Source organism: Gadus morhua, chromosome 23, assembly GCF_902167405.1.
Source record: "Gadus morhua chromosome 23, gadMor3.0, whole genome shotgun sequence".
NCBI classification, from domain to species: Eukaryota; Metazoa; Chordata; class Actinopteri; order Gadiformes; family Gadidae; genus Gadus; species Gadus morhua.
This window is the reverse complement of record NC_044070.1, coordinates 445,935-464,343: the sequence shown is the minus strand read 5'-3', so window position 1 is coordinate 464,343 and position 18,409 is coordinate 445,935. Positions and strand designations below refer to the sequence as shown.

Sequence of the window (18,409 nt, the reverse complement as noted above, 5' to 3'; positions counted from 1 at the left end):
TAAATCAGATACTAACACATCAGCTTAAATATTACAGAAAATGAGAAATGACAAACCTGATCAGATTGTTTTGAGTAACTGCGGTAGTAGGCTTATCAAATTATCAATGTCATCACAAAAATAAAATAAAAATAGAATATTTCTCTTGTTTTTGGAACATCGCAATGTAAGGAAATTAAAATAGATAAGTCTGAGTAGTCTATAATGTTAGCGTCTTAAAGGTTGGGTACGGAATTCACTTTTTTGGCCATTTTTGCAAAATTACTTGAAATCCTTATCATAACCCGCTTACAGCCACTGAGTTAGAAGTACTGACATGAAAATTAAACAAGTCAATCATCTGTGGAACGGGCAGGGCTCGAAAAACTCCAGCCAATCATTTGGATTGCCACCTCGTTGCATTGGACAGTAATGGTGCGGCCACACCAACCGCGTTACTCGCGTTGGACAACGCGAGTAACGCGCCTAACCTGACGCTTGACCAGTGTGTGGTGGTTCAACGCTTCCAACGCGTCAACGCGCCAACGCAGCTAGATGAGTCCATGTCCATGCAAGTGAACGGAGCGTTCCCTCTTCGTCATAACTATCAAACCAAACATCCTTCACATTCACTGAGCGAACATTATGAAAGTAAAATGCACATTTCTCGCTAAAAATGTTTCCATAAACGCATTTAATGGCGTAACTATGTAACTATTTCCACCCAGAATAAAGAAAAATGTCGGCCGTGGCTGCGCTGGAGTCCGAGGTAGGAAACCCAAACGCCGCCGTGTTTGGGTGATAGAGTTTAGATCGGGTTAGATTAAATAATCTCGGATATAAATAACAATAATCGGGTTAAATAACTTCACATGGTGTGTCTGGTGTGTTTCCAGCATTCGTAGTGTTGATCAGCAGATATATAGTCCGCCAAGACGTTGAGGTTGCTTAGCAACCAGAGACTCTGTCCATGCAAGTGAACGGAGCGTTCCCTCTTCGTCATAACTATCAAACCAAACGTCCTTCACATTCACCGAGCGAACATTATGAAAGTAAAATGCACATTTCTCGCTAGAAATGTTTCCATAAAGACTTCCGGTAATGGCGGCGAGCTAGACAGACGCTGCTTTTTAGTCTCTGTACTAATTACAATTTCTACTCCTTTGAAAGCCATATAACGAACTCAAATAGAACACGGATACGTTTTAAAGCAAGGTTAACTATGTCAGGCACAAGAAAGAACAAAAATAAACCCGACAATCAACCTAATAAGTCTACAAACACTTCGCCAAGTGGCAAACCGCATGCTAGCCACGAACTAGCGGCCTCTTCAGTGGAGGATAGCGAGAGGATGGACGCAACAAACAATGGTCGTCGGGATATCCAGAATCAAGATGTTTTAGAGGCCATCGCTTGTCTCAAGACTGAAAGTTTGGCGCGTCACAGGGAAGTTATTGATGGCATAGCCCACATTAGATCGGATTTGGATGTTATCAAAAGCAGAATGACCACGGCTGAACAACGCATAGGTGACACGGAGGATGTAACAACACAGCTAACGGCAACGGTGTCTGAGTTGGAAGCCAAAGTGAAACAACTTACAGAAAAGAATGACGACCTTGAGAATCGCTCACGCCGTTCGAATCTACGCTTCATTGGGCTGGAAGAAAAGGCGGAGGGTGCCGACGCTGAAACCTTTCTGGAGAATTGGCTCACCGAAGTCCTCGGACCGGAGAACTTCCCCCATCCGTTGCGGATCGAGCGAGCTCACCGCATCGCAGTTACTCCAACGGTCAACACTTCAGGCAAGCAGAAGCATAAGCCGACAACTGAACGTCCCAGGACACTGATCGCGACATTCCTGAACTTCAAAGATAAAGCGCGGGTGATGAACGCGGCACGGAAGAAGAAGGCGATTATGTACAACAACCGACAGGTCAAACTTTTCTCAGACTTTTCAGCCGACGTGCAACGCCAGCGGAACGCCTACTATGCGGTGAAACAGACTCTATACTCCAAGGGAATAGAGTATGGCCTTCAATACCCCGCCAAACTTCGGGTGACATATGAGGGCAAGGTCATCGTCTTCCAGACGCCCGGAGAAGTGGATACGTTTCTTCACAGCATTGATGAGTCAGGGTGATGTATTGCTTATATGCAAAGTAGGCTAAACTTGCAATAGAAATTATTTCTAGTACACACGGCTGATTTGATTTGAAAGATGTTTACAAGTTAAACAAGGAAAATAAAAGAAAAATGGCTCATTTAATTGGGCCCAATATTATTCTGTTATTTCTCATTTTAAAGGGTGTCGCTAAATAATTTGAGTCATGCTTGCACTCAGTAACCTATTTGCTTTCAGAACCTTAAAGATTATACGTTATTGGCTATGGCTTATACTAAAATGTTCATTTTGTTCTACCATAAAGGGGTGGTATTTTATATTACTTGAATACACAGAGATTAAAGGTGGTTTATTTAGTTTATTTGACTTACTTTTGCTCCTAATCAGGAGCTATTGGAAGGTGGATTTACTTAGTTTAGAGACTGTAAAGTAGGCAGTCGGTGGGTGGATATGTTAAACATTTTGCATGTTCTAGCAAAATGTTTTTGGTGTGGTTCTTGTGTAGGTTTTCATTATTTCACGTGTATTGTCGTTTTATTTATTCTTTTTTTTTTTTTTGTATTTCCCTCTTCTCTGTCTCCCCTCATATTACCCAACTCTTCAGTACAGCTCATGCTCTTTGTTAAGGCTCCCCATAGCATCCCCTAATGGCAGATAACCAGGTATGCAAATTAACCTCATGGAACATAAGAGGCTTAGGCAGTTTGGTGAAAATAAAACAGGTAATGACTAGACTAAAACACTTGGGCTCTAGAATTATATTTCTACAGGAAACGCACCTAGTCCCCACTGAAGTCATCAGAATACGTAGAAGGTGGCAGGGGCAAGTGTTTGCTGCTAACTTCTCATCTCATGCTAGAGGAGTAGCTATCTTAATTCACAAATCTGTTCCAATTCAAATAATCTCTACTATTATGGACCCTGGGGGAAGATATATAGTTCTACACGGTAGTTTACTTGGAAATTACCTTAATTTAGTAAATGTCTACGGGCCAAATAAGGATGATCCTGATTTCTACAAGAATATTTTTCTAACAATTTCAACCTTAAGGGGGGAAGTTATAATGGGGGGAGATTTCAATTGTGTTTTGAAACCAAATATGGACCGTGAGGGTGGTCTAGACTCATCTCATTGTCATACAAGAAAGGTAATTCACCACTTCATGGCAGAGCTGGGGCTGTGTGATATATTTAGGAAACATAACCCAGATAAGAGAGAATTCTCATGTCATTCTACTACATACAATACCTATTCCAGACTTGATTATTTTCTAATTTCTAACACCTCAGTATTCAAAATCAAGAGTTGTTATTACAATGGCATAATAATATCTGATCATGCTGCAGTATCTTTAGAGCTTAAGGTTCATAAAGAATACAAAGGTCCTCCTAAATGGAGATTTGATAACAAATGGCTCCAAGATCCTCAGTTTGTACAGTTCCTTAATGCAAACATAGATGTGTTTTTCAAGCTCAACAAAAATGAAACGTCATCGCTAATCAGATGGGATGCCTTTAAGGCTTACATCAGAGGGCAAATAATAAGCTATACCAGTTTTAAATCTAAAGAATTTAAAAAGAAACTGTTAGAAATTGAAAAAGAAATTAAAACACTAGAAGAGCTAATTGTAACTAATAAGACACCATCTGTAGAGCAAAGATTAAACACACTTAGAGCCCAATATAATGAAATGTCAGTAAATAAGGCCTTAAACAATCTAAATAAATTAAAACAGCAATTCTATGATCAGGGGGAAAAGGCAGGCAAATTACTTGCCTGGCGCATTAAAGCTATACAAAATGAGAGATCAATACATGAGATAGAAAAATCTAATGGAACAATGACTTCAGACCCCAAAGAAATAAATGAAACATTTCAGAAATTCTATGAAACACTTTATAAATCTGAATTCTCCGCTGATAAAACATCTTTAAATGGCTTTCTTGATGCCCTGAACTTCCCTACTCTTTCTCAAGAAGACATGGAAATTCTGGAGAGACCATTAGAACTAGAGGAGTTTTATTGTGCCCTTATGTCTATGCAAAGTGGAAAAACTGCTGGCCCAGATTCGCTGCCCATTGAAATATATAAGACCTTCAAAGATATGTTGATACCCCAATTATTCACTATGCTTGAAGAAGCCTTCAGAATAGACTCCTTACCACCTTCCTTCTCTACAGCCCTCATCACTACAATATTGAAACCTGGCAAGCCACCTACTAAATGTGAATCTTACCGACCCATATCCCTACTAAACTCAGACACGAAACTAATTGCTAAAGTCATTGCACGGAGATTGGAGAAAGTCCTACCTAGTCTGATTCACGAAGATCAAAATGGATTTGTAATAGGAAGACAAGCTTTTCACAATATTAGAAGAGTCTTAAATATTATCAATATAGAAGATGGATCCCCCGATGTGGCCCTACTCTCCCTGGACTGTGAGAAGGCCTTTGACAGGTTGGAATGGCCATATCTATTTGATATACTCCCTAGATTTGGCTTGGGACAAAATATTATTAAATGGGTTTCGTTATTATACAATGGACCCACTGCAGCAGTCTTGACAAACTCCATGACATCCAAACCATTCAAACTTACCAGAGGAACACGCCAAGGATGTCCACTGTCGCCCCTTTTGTTTGTATTGTCCATAGAACCACTGGCCCTAACAATTAGATCACACCCTCTGATACGGGGAGTAACAATAGGAAGCTGTGAACACAGAATAAGCCTATTTGCAGATGACATCATACTCTTTTTAAAAAATCTGACAAAATCCCTTCCTGCCTTTCTTAACATAATAGCAACCTTTGGAAAAATCTCTGGCTACAAAGTCAACAAAACCAAGTCTAATATTATGTTCCTAAATGACAAAGAGAGAGATAATCCAATAGTAGGGAACGATTTTCATATTGCATCCAAGGGCTTTAAGTATTTGGGGATACAGATCACCCCCAAAATTCAAGATATAATCTCAGAAAATTATAACCCAATTCTATCATCTACCAGTAATACTCTGAAGAGATGGTCAGATCTTCCCATATCTCTGATTGGTCGTATAAACATACTTAAAATGAATATCTTACCAAAATTCTTGTATCTTTTTCAATCTATCCCACTTAGCCCCCCACCTACCCTATTTCCTAAACTGAAGGAATTAATGACTAATTTCATTTGGAATAACAGGCGCTCAAGACTTAGGATATCCTTACTTTATCTGCCATATGATAGAGGGGGCCTACAAGTGCCAAACTTTCTATGGTATTACTGGGCAGCCCAGATCAAGGCAATAATGCACTGGTTCTCAAATGAACCTAAAAATTCCTGGGTTGAAATAGAAAATTACATCACATCCCCCTTGCCATTAAAATTATATTTATTTTCTGATTCATTAAAGAACCTGTTAAAGAACACACACAACCCCTTTGTTAAAAACTCCATCATAGTCTGGCACAAAGTGCAATCACATTTAGGTATTGATTCAGACATATCAGGGTTCACCCCAATATGGGGAAACCACCAATTCCCAGCAGGAAGAAACGACTCAGGGTTCAAATCATGGGCAATGAAAGGTATTAGTAAAATCAGGGACATGTATAATGCAGATAAGGTATTGTATAGTTTTGAGGAATTACATGGTGCTTACAATATACCCAGGAACCACTTCTTCAAATATTTGCAAATTAGGAGTTTTATTTTGAAAAAATACAAACAACAGATAAACAAACCACCACTGTCCAGTCTTGAAGAGGTTATACTAAATCATATGCATAGTCGTGGTCAGGTTTCGGTGACTTATAACTTAATTGTGGAAAACTCCAATGAATCTTCAAATGACAAGAGAATGAAGTGGTCCAGTGACATGGATACAGAAATTTCTGAGGACGAATGGGAAAAGGTGTGTCACACAGCACAGACTCAAACTATAAACACCAGGTTTAAACTTATACAGTATAAATGGATTATGCGCACATATATAACTCCTTCCCTTTTGCACCGCTTCAATAACAATAACCCTGACCTCTGCATTAAGTGTGGTCTTGAAGAGGGCACACTTTATCACTGCCTGTGGACCTGCCCTAAAATAAGGGAATTTTGGGAAAAGGTAATAGAACGAATCTCTGACATAAACTCCACCAGATTGCCCGTCTGTCCTAAACTGTTCATTCTTGGACTTGTCCCAACAGACTTAAGGTTATCCATTACAGATAAAAAGATGGTATATATGTGCTCACTACAAGCTAAATACTGTATTGCCACTTCATGGAAAGCTATGGAGGCACCTTCTGTCAATTTTTGGTTCAAGACCCTGTCCAATACTCTGGCCATGGAAAAAATGACTTATGCTAAAAGGGGGAAGCTACAGATTTTCTACAAAGTATGGAAACTATTTACAGACTTCTTGGAAAGTCAACAAGATGTACAAGATGTATAGGCTGTATACTTTAACTTTCTGACAGTATTGTAAGAGGTTTTTTTTTTTTTTTTTTTTTTTTTTTTTTTTTGTCTTTCTTTCTCTTTCTTTAATGTTGTTTTGTTTCTGTTGTTGTTGTTTGTTGTTGATGTCTTTTATCCAAAAAGTATTTTCCTTCTATGTTGCTAAGCATATGTATTTTCATGTATGTTGTTGTACAAGTTGGAAAATGTAATAAATAAAATTCAAAAAAAAAAAAAAAGAAATGTTTCCATAAACGCATTTAATGGCGTAACTACGTTACTATTTCCACCCAGAATAAAGAAAGATGTCGGCCGTATGCTTCTGTGCAAGCTCACTACTCTCTGCCAGTGACGTCGGGTCAAGCTCCACGCTGATTGGCCACCGCGGCTAAGCGTCACGCGTTGGAGCGTTGAAAGTTCAATTTTCTGAACTCCGGGCGTTGGTGCGTTGGGCGCGTTACTGCGTTTACGTGCGTAATTACGTGCAACTGCCGCGCCTAACGCCCCCAACGCAACGCTTCAACGCTTCAACGCGTGTACCGCGCCTAAACCAATGGTTCCCTATGCAAAAATGACGATTTTCAACGCCCCTAACGCGAGCAACGCGGTTGGTGTGGCCGTACCATAAGTACGTCAATCAACGGTCGTACTGCACTCCCCCGCGCCCCGCGCGCGCAGTACTCGTGACCCAGAGCAAGCTCCTGTTTGTTGTTGGAACTAGTGGAACTAGTTAATCCACATTTGGACCTAGCAGTAGAAGACAATTTCCATGGCAGACAAGACGCCACCATCCCCACCACCACCACCAGCAAAGAGAAGGAAAACTCTTTTTCAGAGAGTAATTGATAATAAAAACGCTGAAAGAGAAAAACTGAAATCAAGAATAATCCTAGGCGCTGCTTTCGAACGTTGGCGGCCACTGAAGGACGAGAAGGGTCTAAAAACCGATGCTTGTGTGCCGGTTGACCTAGTTTCAAAGTTTATACCGTTTATACTCTGTAATACCGGTGTTGAGACGAGTGTATTACTCGTTGTGAAAATGTCCACACCGCAGCAACCCTAGTGAAAACCAGGACTTCCAATACAATTATATGAAACAAACATACATTTTCTAAAAATAGTAATGATTTATGTGACCGTTTAATGTTTATAACATCTGGTGCAACCATAGCCGCGAGAACGTATTCTCAGCAGGGGGTGCTGGAAAAAAAAACCTGCACTAGACTCGCAACTCGTTACATTGATAAAAAAAGATATATAGCAGCGCAGCTCAATTACACCAGTGCATGCGCGCACAGTTGAAAATCGATCGTTGTGTTCACTTCCTTCACACCATGGTTCACATCCAGCTGCTCACAGAACAAGTTTAGCGCACCACCGCTACCCTCACACTTTTTCATCTAACCTTTTTTCAGCACTAGGTCATATGAGCATTAAATAAGTGCTGCGTCTCAAAATGCCTTGGACAGCAGCGAGGATGACTCGCTTTGCCACGGGCCGAAACAGTTTGGAGCGACCACAGCCAGAGCGAACACAGCGGGGCAGAGGAGTGTCAGGAATAGTCTTTGGTGTACACATCAGTACGGCCTATTTTCACTACTGTTTAGTGGCAATGCAGTGTTTTATTCTATGCCTTTTTATTTTCGTGTATTATTTCAATGAATACAATTTATTTATTCATAAAAACAAGATCTGGTCTTCAAATCTTTTTTCCAAATATAGGTCGTCTTACAATGGGGTTTGTGTTTATATTCGGACCAATACGGTACAGCGGGCGCTCACATGACGTTAAGCATTTCCTGGTGCATAATGTGACGCTTCAGAACCTAAAATCCCGTTTCTCCCCATTGACACGACAACACATAACCGGCGTTTTCAGAAATCTCCACTTTGGCCGGAGTTTTTAGAAATGATCGTTTTCTGTGATAAGACAGGGCCTCGGACAGGGGGTGTTGCAGCACCCCCAAAACCCCTACTTCCCGTGGTACTGGGTGCAACTTACAGCTGAATGTAGTGCCATGTTGTTAAACGAAAACCTACGCTAGCCTGGCTCGCTCTCGCGCATCTCTGTTCGCACTCGTGCATGATTGCGCGTCCAGGTACTTGGAATGGGTGGAGTCAGAGTCAGCGTTGAAGCGAAGGAGAGGGGGTAGGACCATTTGAGTTGTGTATTTTCAAAATCTGCTGGCGTTTCGCAAATCGCGTACCCAACCTTTAATTTACTCAAACGTACGTTCAAATATAGTTTGTACAACAGTACTGAACAGCATGCAGATTATGAAACTTAACATACACCTAAGAAAAACAGCCACCAAAACCAGTTTTAGGGGGTTTTCATGAAGGCTAGATATTTCAATGCTACCCTTACAAGACAGGTACCTATCTTGTCTTACCTACCCCAGACCAATGTTATAGAGTTACAGAACCTATCCTAGCCACTTCAAATCCCCAGAAAATGCTTGGAGCAGAACTGACAAAGAACTGAACTAACTTCTATCCTACTCTGAGGTTGTGAGGTTTCTCATGATTCCTCATAGACCTGTGGCAGGTTGCTCGGACGTTCACTCTCCCTGTCCGTTGATCTTTATTTGATACTGGGGACAATATTAAGTTATCATCAACAAACTTAAAACGGGGTCATAGTAGTCACATAGTTGTCAAAATATCCAACGTTAGATAGAAGTTAGCTGCTTAGGAAGATAGCTAATCCTCTGTGGCTGTTTATGTTAGGTAACGTTTGCTATTAAGCTAGTAAGCTTACCTTCATAATTATCAATGTAAGCGGAGACGTACATTTTGAAGCCCTTCTCTCGCTTACTCCTTGGTGCTGATGTCGCAGCTTGAATGATTCGTTGAACATCATTAATTGTTAGCCAATTGCTGCAATAAATTATGCTGTTGTTGACTTCTAACATGTCTCTATCTTTGCTGTTTAAATCTGGGTCATCCCTATGTTCCCCGGGTCCTATGTTCCCCGGGTCCTATGTTCCCCATTTTTCCCAAAAAGGGTCCTATGTTCCCCTGTAGCCATACATACCGGGGAGCATAGGACCCTTTTTGGGAAAAGCGGGGAACATAGGACCCTTTTCTGGGAAAAGGGTCCTATGTTCCCCGCAATCTATCAATCTTTAAAAATATCTAAACTTTGACGCGACATTCGCATGATGACAGCCAACAGCGTGGCCACTGAGTGACATGTGTAACGTAACAGCCAATCAGCGTTCAACCAGCCAACTCAGTGCAGGGCAGTCCGGGGTGAACAGCAGCATGGAGGAGAAAGCGATTGTTGCCGTTTGCGACTCCCGGAGCTCTTTATACAATAGTATATTGTGGCAGGGCGAGGGGAAAAGCGGGCGGGGAGCACGGCGGCGAGGTGACGTTAGGGACCACACCAAGCACAGCCCGTGTTCAGGAGGTTGCAGACAACGCCACCTTGGGACTTTCGCCCAAAGATTTAATTTAAGACACGCAAGTAAGTTGACTCTAATGGCAGGAGACGTGGTTAACAGTTTTAACAATATCTATTTTATTTAATTAATCCAATGGAATAAGCACACAATAAACTGTTAAGGCGGAGGCTGATGTGAATGGGGGGACTAGCGAAGGGAAGGGTCCAAATAATATAAATCACCCGGGTAAGTGATAATCACACACGCAAACACAAATCCCAGGGAAGCACAGCACACAGGAAGAAAAGGGACACCGCCACCACCACAGACCTCTGCAAAGTAAAACAGACAAGAATCAAACACAATGAAACAAAACTAATGCGAAACCAAAACGGGGCAAACAATCAATCCAAACAAAATATCCTTTGCCCAAAAACAGAAAAGAAAGCAAATAAACAAACTATATTCAAAGCAAAACAAACCCAATGGCCAAGGCGGCACACTTATGGCAGTGAAAATGGCTGTAACGGTTTCCGGCCGTGGTAACACAACGCCAAATCTGTTGCAACACTGTAGGCAACGGACAACAAACAGCGCTATAAACAAGGACAGCAGACAAAGCTGTAAACACAACAGCGGACGGCGCTGTAATTGAAACCGCAGACGAAATACAAGACAAAGCAGCAGGGTTCAGCCGTTCAGGTTGCTCAGTAGCCGTCCCTCATCTAAAAACAGAATGTATAAAATTGGTAAAAATGTTTATTATTAAAATGACCGTATGGGCCCAATGCTGAATTAAAACACACTATACCTGTTGACTCGATTGGCGGCACACTGACGATAACAGGGGGAGGAGCCTACAGCTACATGCGGTACCTACAACCGAACCATTGTTAGCGCTAATATTTAATCAGATTGTGCAGACCAAGAGGACACTTACCAACGCAGGCCAACGGGAATAGCGCACGCTAATAGCGGGGCACGGCAGCTCAAACGCTCTGCAGCAAAGCAAATGCACCCAAGAATCAACAACAACCTCAATAGGATCTCGGAAACAAAGCAGCAGCGTACCACCTTACCTGCCGCGAGACAACACTTCGGACCGGAAGTCATGCATGCAATTGAGCGCAGAGAGAGAGCACCGGGGAGACCTGCCACCTTTATGTAGCGTTCCCCCTACCGGCTGCTATGCGCACTTCATTGAGTGTCTACTGCTACATTCTACCCCCGCTTCTTGCATCGTCGTCCCGACGATGGACAAAAAGCAAGGAACACGAGCTAGGACCAGGGTCTAAATAAAGCAGACACGGCATGGGAAACTGGTGCAGGGGGACCCGCAGCCTCTACCTGTCCAGTTGGCCGTGGAACATGATGGACATTGGAGTGGTGGCCAGCAGTTGAGCGCAGAGAGAGAGCACCGGGGAGACCTGCCACCTTTATGTAGCGTTCCCCCTACCGGCTGCTATGCGCACTTCATTGAGTGTCTACTGCTACAATATAATATAATATAATATAATTGTATAATAATATCACGGCCAAAAGCTCTGTGCGCCTCCGGATGGCCGTAGCTCGGGGAGCTCTCGTAGGGATTGGGCTTCTCGGGGTTTGTTTACCGGCGTATGAATAGACTGCGTCAGGTTCTCCGACGTCTCTCCCTCTTCCACAAAAGGTAAAGACATGCAATGGTAGTTATCTCGGCCGGAATTTGGCAGTAATGGTGGAAAAAGTAACAGACCGGGGAACATAGAACCCTTTTTTTGAAAAAGGGTCCTATGTTCCCCGGTCAAATACATATCGGGGAACATAGGACCCTTTTTGGGAAAAGCGGGGAACATGGGACCCTTTTTTTAAAAAACGTAGGACCCGGGGAACATAGACACGCTCCCTTTAAATCTAACAGTAGTCTATGAGTAATATATCGGCGGTTACCACTGTTTTTGGTTGCGAAATTGCTCAAGCTGGGCAATTTCGCGGTATTGGATATTGGATGTGTTTTAATAGAACGCATCCAATACTAGGAATGTCCGCTGGTGACACCACGGAGGCTATAGTAGGCTAACGATGCTCTTAGCATCCTACGAGTAGTCCTCGTTACAAACGATGCTTTCGGGAAACGGTGTGAAAACTGTACGATGCTCGTACGATGCACTTCACGATCCACTAAAGGCTAACGATGCTTTCGGGAAACTGGGACCAGATCCAACATTAAAGGATACATTTTAATTGTCCAATCTGGACCCTGTTTTCAGATCATCTTTGGTCTAAGGGACTGATGCAGACAGCACATGTTTTGTGTGTCATCATTGAGAACGCTGTAGCCTTACTCTGCCAAACGGGCAACAATGTTATCCTTTGGGGCAATAACCCCCGTCAATGTATACCCTGAATAGCTGTGTTCGAAATCGTTCCCTATCATGGATAAAGTGCACTAGGGTGTTCGCCATTCTTGCGTTTGTGTTCGAATTCTCAGGCCCAGTTTACACGAGGACGCTTGCGGGTAAAAACGACAAAATATTTTATCGGAAGTGCCTTTCGTTTAGACGGTGACGGCGTTTTTGGGGCATGAAAACGCATAAATCTGAAACCACCCTCCAGAGTGGAAAAGTTGAATACGCTCCGCCGTAGCGTTTCCGTCTACACTGCCAAGACGCAAAACACTGCTCAGATCTGCTCACGTCGCGTACGCGTTTACGTCACATACATGTGCCAGTACAAGGAAATAAACAAACATGTCAGATTATTTCCATGCATCGGACCTTCAGGCTGCTCTGGCAGCTCTAACAAGCGTACAGGAGTCTTTCCACGAAATGTACAGGATATGTCCAGATAGAATTACTGAACAGCGAAGGATCTTTTTGTTTTTTGCGGCACGGATAAGAGAAGAAGGAAGATTCTACGCAGGCGCTCAGACTTGGCGGTGTTGTGTGATAGTATCACAGCACCACCTATTAGATTGGCTTGTATACCCAATCGAATTCCACACACTTTTGCGTCACCGTATGCACGCAGATTTCCTCCCGAAAATGCTTGTCTAAACGTGGAATAAAAAGTTAATATGCGACGCCACTTTTGCGTCTTCTGTTCAGACCGTCATCGTGTAAACGTAGACTCTAGACGCTATAAAGTGCACTTAAAATACCCCAAATTTGAGTGTACATACGATGTTCCCTACTTGTTACTCCCGTATACCACAATGCAACGCGGTTGTGATTTTCCGGAAGAGAAGAAGAAGCTGAATAACGGCAAAACGAATACATTTAATGATCTCCGGCTTTCGTTTAGAAATGTCAACAATTTATTTGGGATTTAACATAGAAAATTTAACATTCAAAATTAATCAAAAACAAACTTGATCAAGGAAATGTAACATTCGACATCAATACAACCTCCAGCTTTCCTCGTGAGTGCCCGGTTTGTTTACATGATGTGGGCGCATCTGTCACACAAATACCCGGCGCACAAATACCCGGCGGAACGATTCCGAACAAAGCTAATGTATGTCCTCTTAAAAGTGCTAAGCAATGGACCAATTGGATAAACTGCTGTCCACAGTAGTTTAGGGCCAAGGGTCAGAGGAAGGAGCGGGGCGTGCTATCCCCATGGTTGGGACCCAGGCCAACTCTCTGACACTATTTTAGTAGCCTACCGTCTTTTTATATGAGCGTTGATCTGAGCGATATTGTCTGTGAAATGTGTGGCGTTATACTACAATTGTCGGTGGAGCTTAACCCTCTTGGACGTGGACATCAAAATAAATAACAGCTGCGGACAGCGCCACACTTCCACACTGAGGCGGTGTCTGTTTCATTTACCTCACATTCCATATATCCTCTTTAGTTCGGGAAAGTTAGGTATTTTTTTTGGCATTTCCTGAAATAATTTATTACCATTAGCTTTTTTTTACCATGTGTTCCTATAGGTGTCTAGTAACATCTCCCAATTTATCCATGGCCAAATCCTCTGGGAATCGCCTTGAGAGCCAATCACAGCTGGGGTGCCCAGAGGGCCTGGGTAAAAATAGTGGGAAAAAAAATTATACCAAAAAGTGCCTTTTGAGATGGCTAACTAGGGTTTTTTAGGGGTGCTGAATCTATCCCAGTCAATAGTTTTGAGTAAAATTACTCCAAATCCACAAAAAAATGATTCATTGAACAATAACAAATCAAAACTTGCGTTATCAGTTGACATTTTAATGAATCTCATCCAACTTCCCTGCATCTACCTCACTACTATTATCATCTGGCTGGTTGATGTTCTGGCAAGAGTTACCATGACAGTTCCCACAAGCAGAAATTCAGTTGACTCCTTGCTTTCTACAGCAGCATCTCAGAGTGCCACAGTCACCTGCACAGTTGCAACTGACTAACTTCAGAAGGTGGTCCGATGCGAAGGGATCTGTTGTAGGGACTGGTGCATAACCTTGTTTTCCTTGTTTCCATCCATACTCAAGGACGTCCAGTGATGGACTTTGTAGCAGTAGCCAATCTCTGGTCTGGAGATATGCCCGCAGAGAGTGCTGTGCTTCAGCTCCTGTAGTTGGAGACAGTTTCTCAGGCTTGATGCTCCCAGCTGCGGCCCGCTTGCTGAAGATATCAAATCTTCAGTCTTCCAAATCTTCAGATGGAAGCGGTATATGATCTTGAACAGTTCATAGGCAGCTTTGATGATGTCACTTTTCTTGGCTCTGATGTCACTGAACACATCCATGGCCTGCTCTGATTTGTCAGTCTTGCAGAGCTTGCTGAGCAAAGTTGGTTTGCTAAACCCAGAAATTGCTGATACGGTATCACAGCCAGAGAAGCTTTGTAAGAATATAAGGCATGACGGCATAGGCGTCGATTACGGGGGGATGGGGGCCCCCAGTATTTAAAATACAAATTTTGTCCCCACCACTTTTAAAAATGTGCAAACCAATTGCGACTGAAAAAATCCCCACATACTCAACCGAAATCGTCGAGTCTAAAATCATGCGATAGGCGCGCACGAAGACATCATTTATTAGATAGGCCTACCTAATAAACCGTTGGAACACACAAGACCGGAACCGATAGCAACGCCGGTAAACAAACCCCGAGAAGCCCAATCCCTATGAGAGCTCCCCGCGCTATGGCCATCCCGAGGCGCAATGAGCTTTTGGCCGTGATATTATATATACAATTATATACAATTATATACTATTATATATAGAGCTCCGAGAGTCGCAAACGGCAACAATCACTTTCTCCTCTATGCTGCAGCTCACCCCGGACTGCACTGCACTGAGTTTGACGGTTGAACGCTGATTGGCTGTTACGTTACATATGTCACTCAGTGGCCAAGCTGTTGAACGCTGATTGGCTGTCATCACGCAAAATTCGTGTCTAAATATTTCAACTCGAGCTAATTTGTCGCGCCACAAATCCTTGTGAACGCGCTCGCCTGTGCACGGCGAAAGTGTGGCGCGACAAATCAAAACTTGTCTCTGGTTTTCTCTTGCGAAAAATTCGCCCTATATACGTTCGCGTCTATACGTTCACTTTGTATGGGATCCTGTCGCCCCATCGCGATTGGTGTGAACGCACAGTGAATGCACTGGAGAAGTTTCAAGACAGACAGACAAAATTGACATTTTTATTCAGAAAATAGCCGTTCCTTTTGCTTCCTGTAAAAAGCATGTTTGTGACACTGGATAACGATATGGATACATCATCTAGCCTGCATGTGTAGGGCCACATAAGGTAAGGAATTGGTTCACGTAAACTTTGCTGCTGGTTCTGTTTGCTCTTGATGAACTGGCCAAAGGTTACCCACGGCCCTAAGCGATTGTGATCTGATTCTGGTTGGTGCTCCAGCGAGTATGCATTGTGGATTGCAGCTAGTAGCAGCTATACACGGTTCGATTTGCTATGCCAATGTGGTTATAGTTGTTTTGTCTGATTGAGATATGTGATGACTTGGAGCGTGGTAGGCCTATCCTGACTATCCTAAACTGTAGGGGATTTTATTTGCGGGCAATTTGCTTATGATGTTGTAACGAGTGAAGTCTACATTGATCCTTCGCAAGTGTTTACTGGTGGTCAGGATTTGGCAGATGCAATTCTCCTCTGGGCGTTTATTTTTTTTATTTTTTTTGAATGCAGCATAACATATGCTACCAGCAGCCCTTGCTCATCTTCAAAAGGCTGATGCTCAGTACCTCGTTTCATTTTGTACCCCCTTTACAGTCTGGCATTGTTTGTCTGGTAAACTTTGTTGATGTCAAGATAAGTGTTAAATTGCCAACACTGTTCTTTGTCCTGTGTGTGTATTAGTATTACATATCCCGAGCCAATACCCTGGTGTTTCCAACGCCATTTTGCAAAACAAGCCAAAACACAAACTGTGGTTTTCAACTTTTATTGTTCGTGTTCTGAAGGTTTGCATATATTCATATTGTCGTCCCTTTAATTGCATATAAGGGCAATTATAGTTCATAATTGCCCTTACAGGGATTAAATGTGCATTTTATTTGTTGTGTAAAATCATACTGTACTAATTGATTTTACGTTAATGGGGTATTGTATTACTCATTTCTTTGTTTGCCCTTTTATTATGTCAGTTCGGGCATGTTGTGTATTTGTTTGTAATGAGACCTATCTGCGCGGAGTGATTTAGTCCACTGGTGATACCGTCACGCGCGCAGTCAATTAATCAGTCTCGCGTAGTCGGCCAGGAGGGAAGGAATAATAGGATAATAGGATTTTCAACACCTGACAATACACTGTAGAGCATATTGTAATGCAGCGTTGAATGGATGAATAGCTTACATGGTACCCATCACTTTTCAAACCACACTCAAGCTTATGGTTATTGTCCCCACCATTTCTAAAAACAAACTGACTCCCTTGCATGACGGTACCTCTCTGGAAGGATCTCTCGATCCTTAAAAATCCCTAGTAAGCCATCTCAAAAGGCACTTTTGGGCGATTTTTTCCCCCACTATTTTTACCCAAGCCCCCTGGGCACCCCATCTTTGATTGGCTCTCAAGGCGATTCCCACAGGATTTGGCCGTGGATAAATTGGGATGTGTTACTAGACACCTATAGGAACACATGGTAAATAAAGCTATTGGTAATTAATTATTTCAGGAAATGCCAAAAAAAATACCTAACTTTCCCTAACTATCTTCGTTCATATGAATAATACAGGGCTGTACCGCTCAGTAAATAACTTCATCAAGGTACTCGAGAGGCGTCAGTAGCTATTGCCTGCTCTCAGGTAGGGGAGTTCACATACACAAAATAAGTGAGCTAACAGAATGAGACATCACGTTTGGGCGTTCCCATTTATAACACACAATGAACTCTGCACATACAACACGTCTGTTGTATGTAATGTAATGTAACATTCTAACAAATGAGACTATAATATATCCTGCAGGCATGGGTGGATTACTGCACGGGCACACCGGGCACATGCCCAGGGGCCCAAGGGCTCAGGGGGGCACTTGGGCCCCCCTGAGCCCTGAGCCTGAGCCTGAATAACTAACAGTGGGGCCCAGGGCCCCACAAGTTATTAACAGTGGGGTCCAGGGGCCCACAAGTTACTAACAGTGGGGTCCAGGGGCCCACAAGTTACTCACAGTGGGGACCAGGGCCCCACAAGTTACTAACAGTGGGGACCTGGGCCCCACTGTTAGTAACTTTTAATGTTGCATTGTCGAAGCAATCAGTAGAGAAATACAAAAATTCAAGCGAAAACAGCAATAGTAGGCCTATTACTACTGAGTAAATAAATTAATAAAAAGATCACTAGGGGGCACTATTTCAGTTTGTGAATTTGAGACCGGTCACGAACAAGTCACTGTCATTTAAACATGGAGCAACTGCGAACTCTAAGTGGAGCGTTGAAGCAATGAATTTATTCAGTTCAGATCATTTATCAAGCCTGGAGATGATGCAACCCCAAAAGGACTGCTACGAATTATAGCCTACTCGATTGTGGACTGCAATCTATGTTTCCAAATGTGTATGTAGCGTTACGACTCTGCCCGTCAGTAATTGCGAAGGGGAGCGGTCATTCTCTCTTCTGTCCAGGATTAAAAATGAACTGAGGACGAAAATGTCACAAAAACGCCTCAAGGCACTTTCTCTCATGGCAATTGAGAGCGACCTTACCAATGCACTGGACTTTGATGATATCGTGTAGGATTTCGCACGGAACAGAGCCCGGAAAAAATGCATTTCATAGGTGAAATGCATTACTGTCAATTAATGTAAGGAACTGTTCGTATTCAGTTGTTTTAAGTCGTTTTTATTTGTGGTTGAAAGCGCTGCAATCAAAATTCGTTCAAATCGCCAAAAATTTCATCAATTATATATATTTTTTATCCTGTTTTGGTTAAATAAAGATGCATTTATTTGTAATAATTATTGTGAGGTTGCCTTTCCTGTGCTACAAATCCTGCTGAGTTGCAGGTATAGGCCAATGACTTATTATCGCCAATAAGTGTGTGT

General features: G+C 42.5%; 1 protein-coding gene across 2 annotated transcripts in view; it reads left to right on the top strand.

Annotated features, from left to right (window-relative positions):
* The window catches only part of LOC115537492 (dihydropyridine-sensitive L-type skeletal muscle calcium channel subunit alpha-1), a 137,101-nt gene that overhangs the window by 21,588 nt on the left and 97,104 nt on the right, over window positions 1-18,409 (top strand). The window lies entirely within an intron of this gene.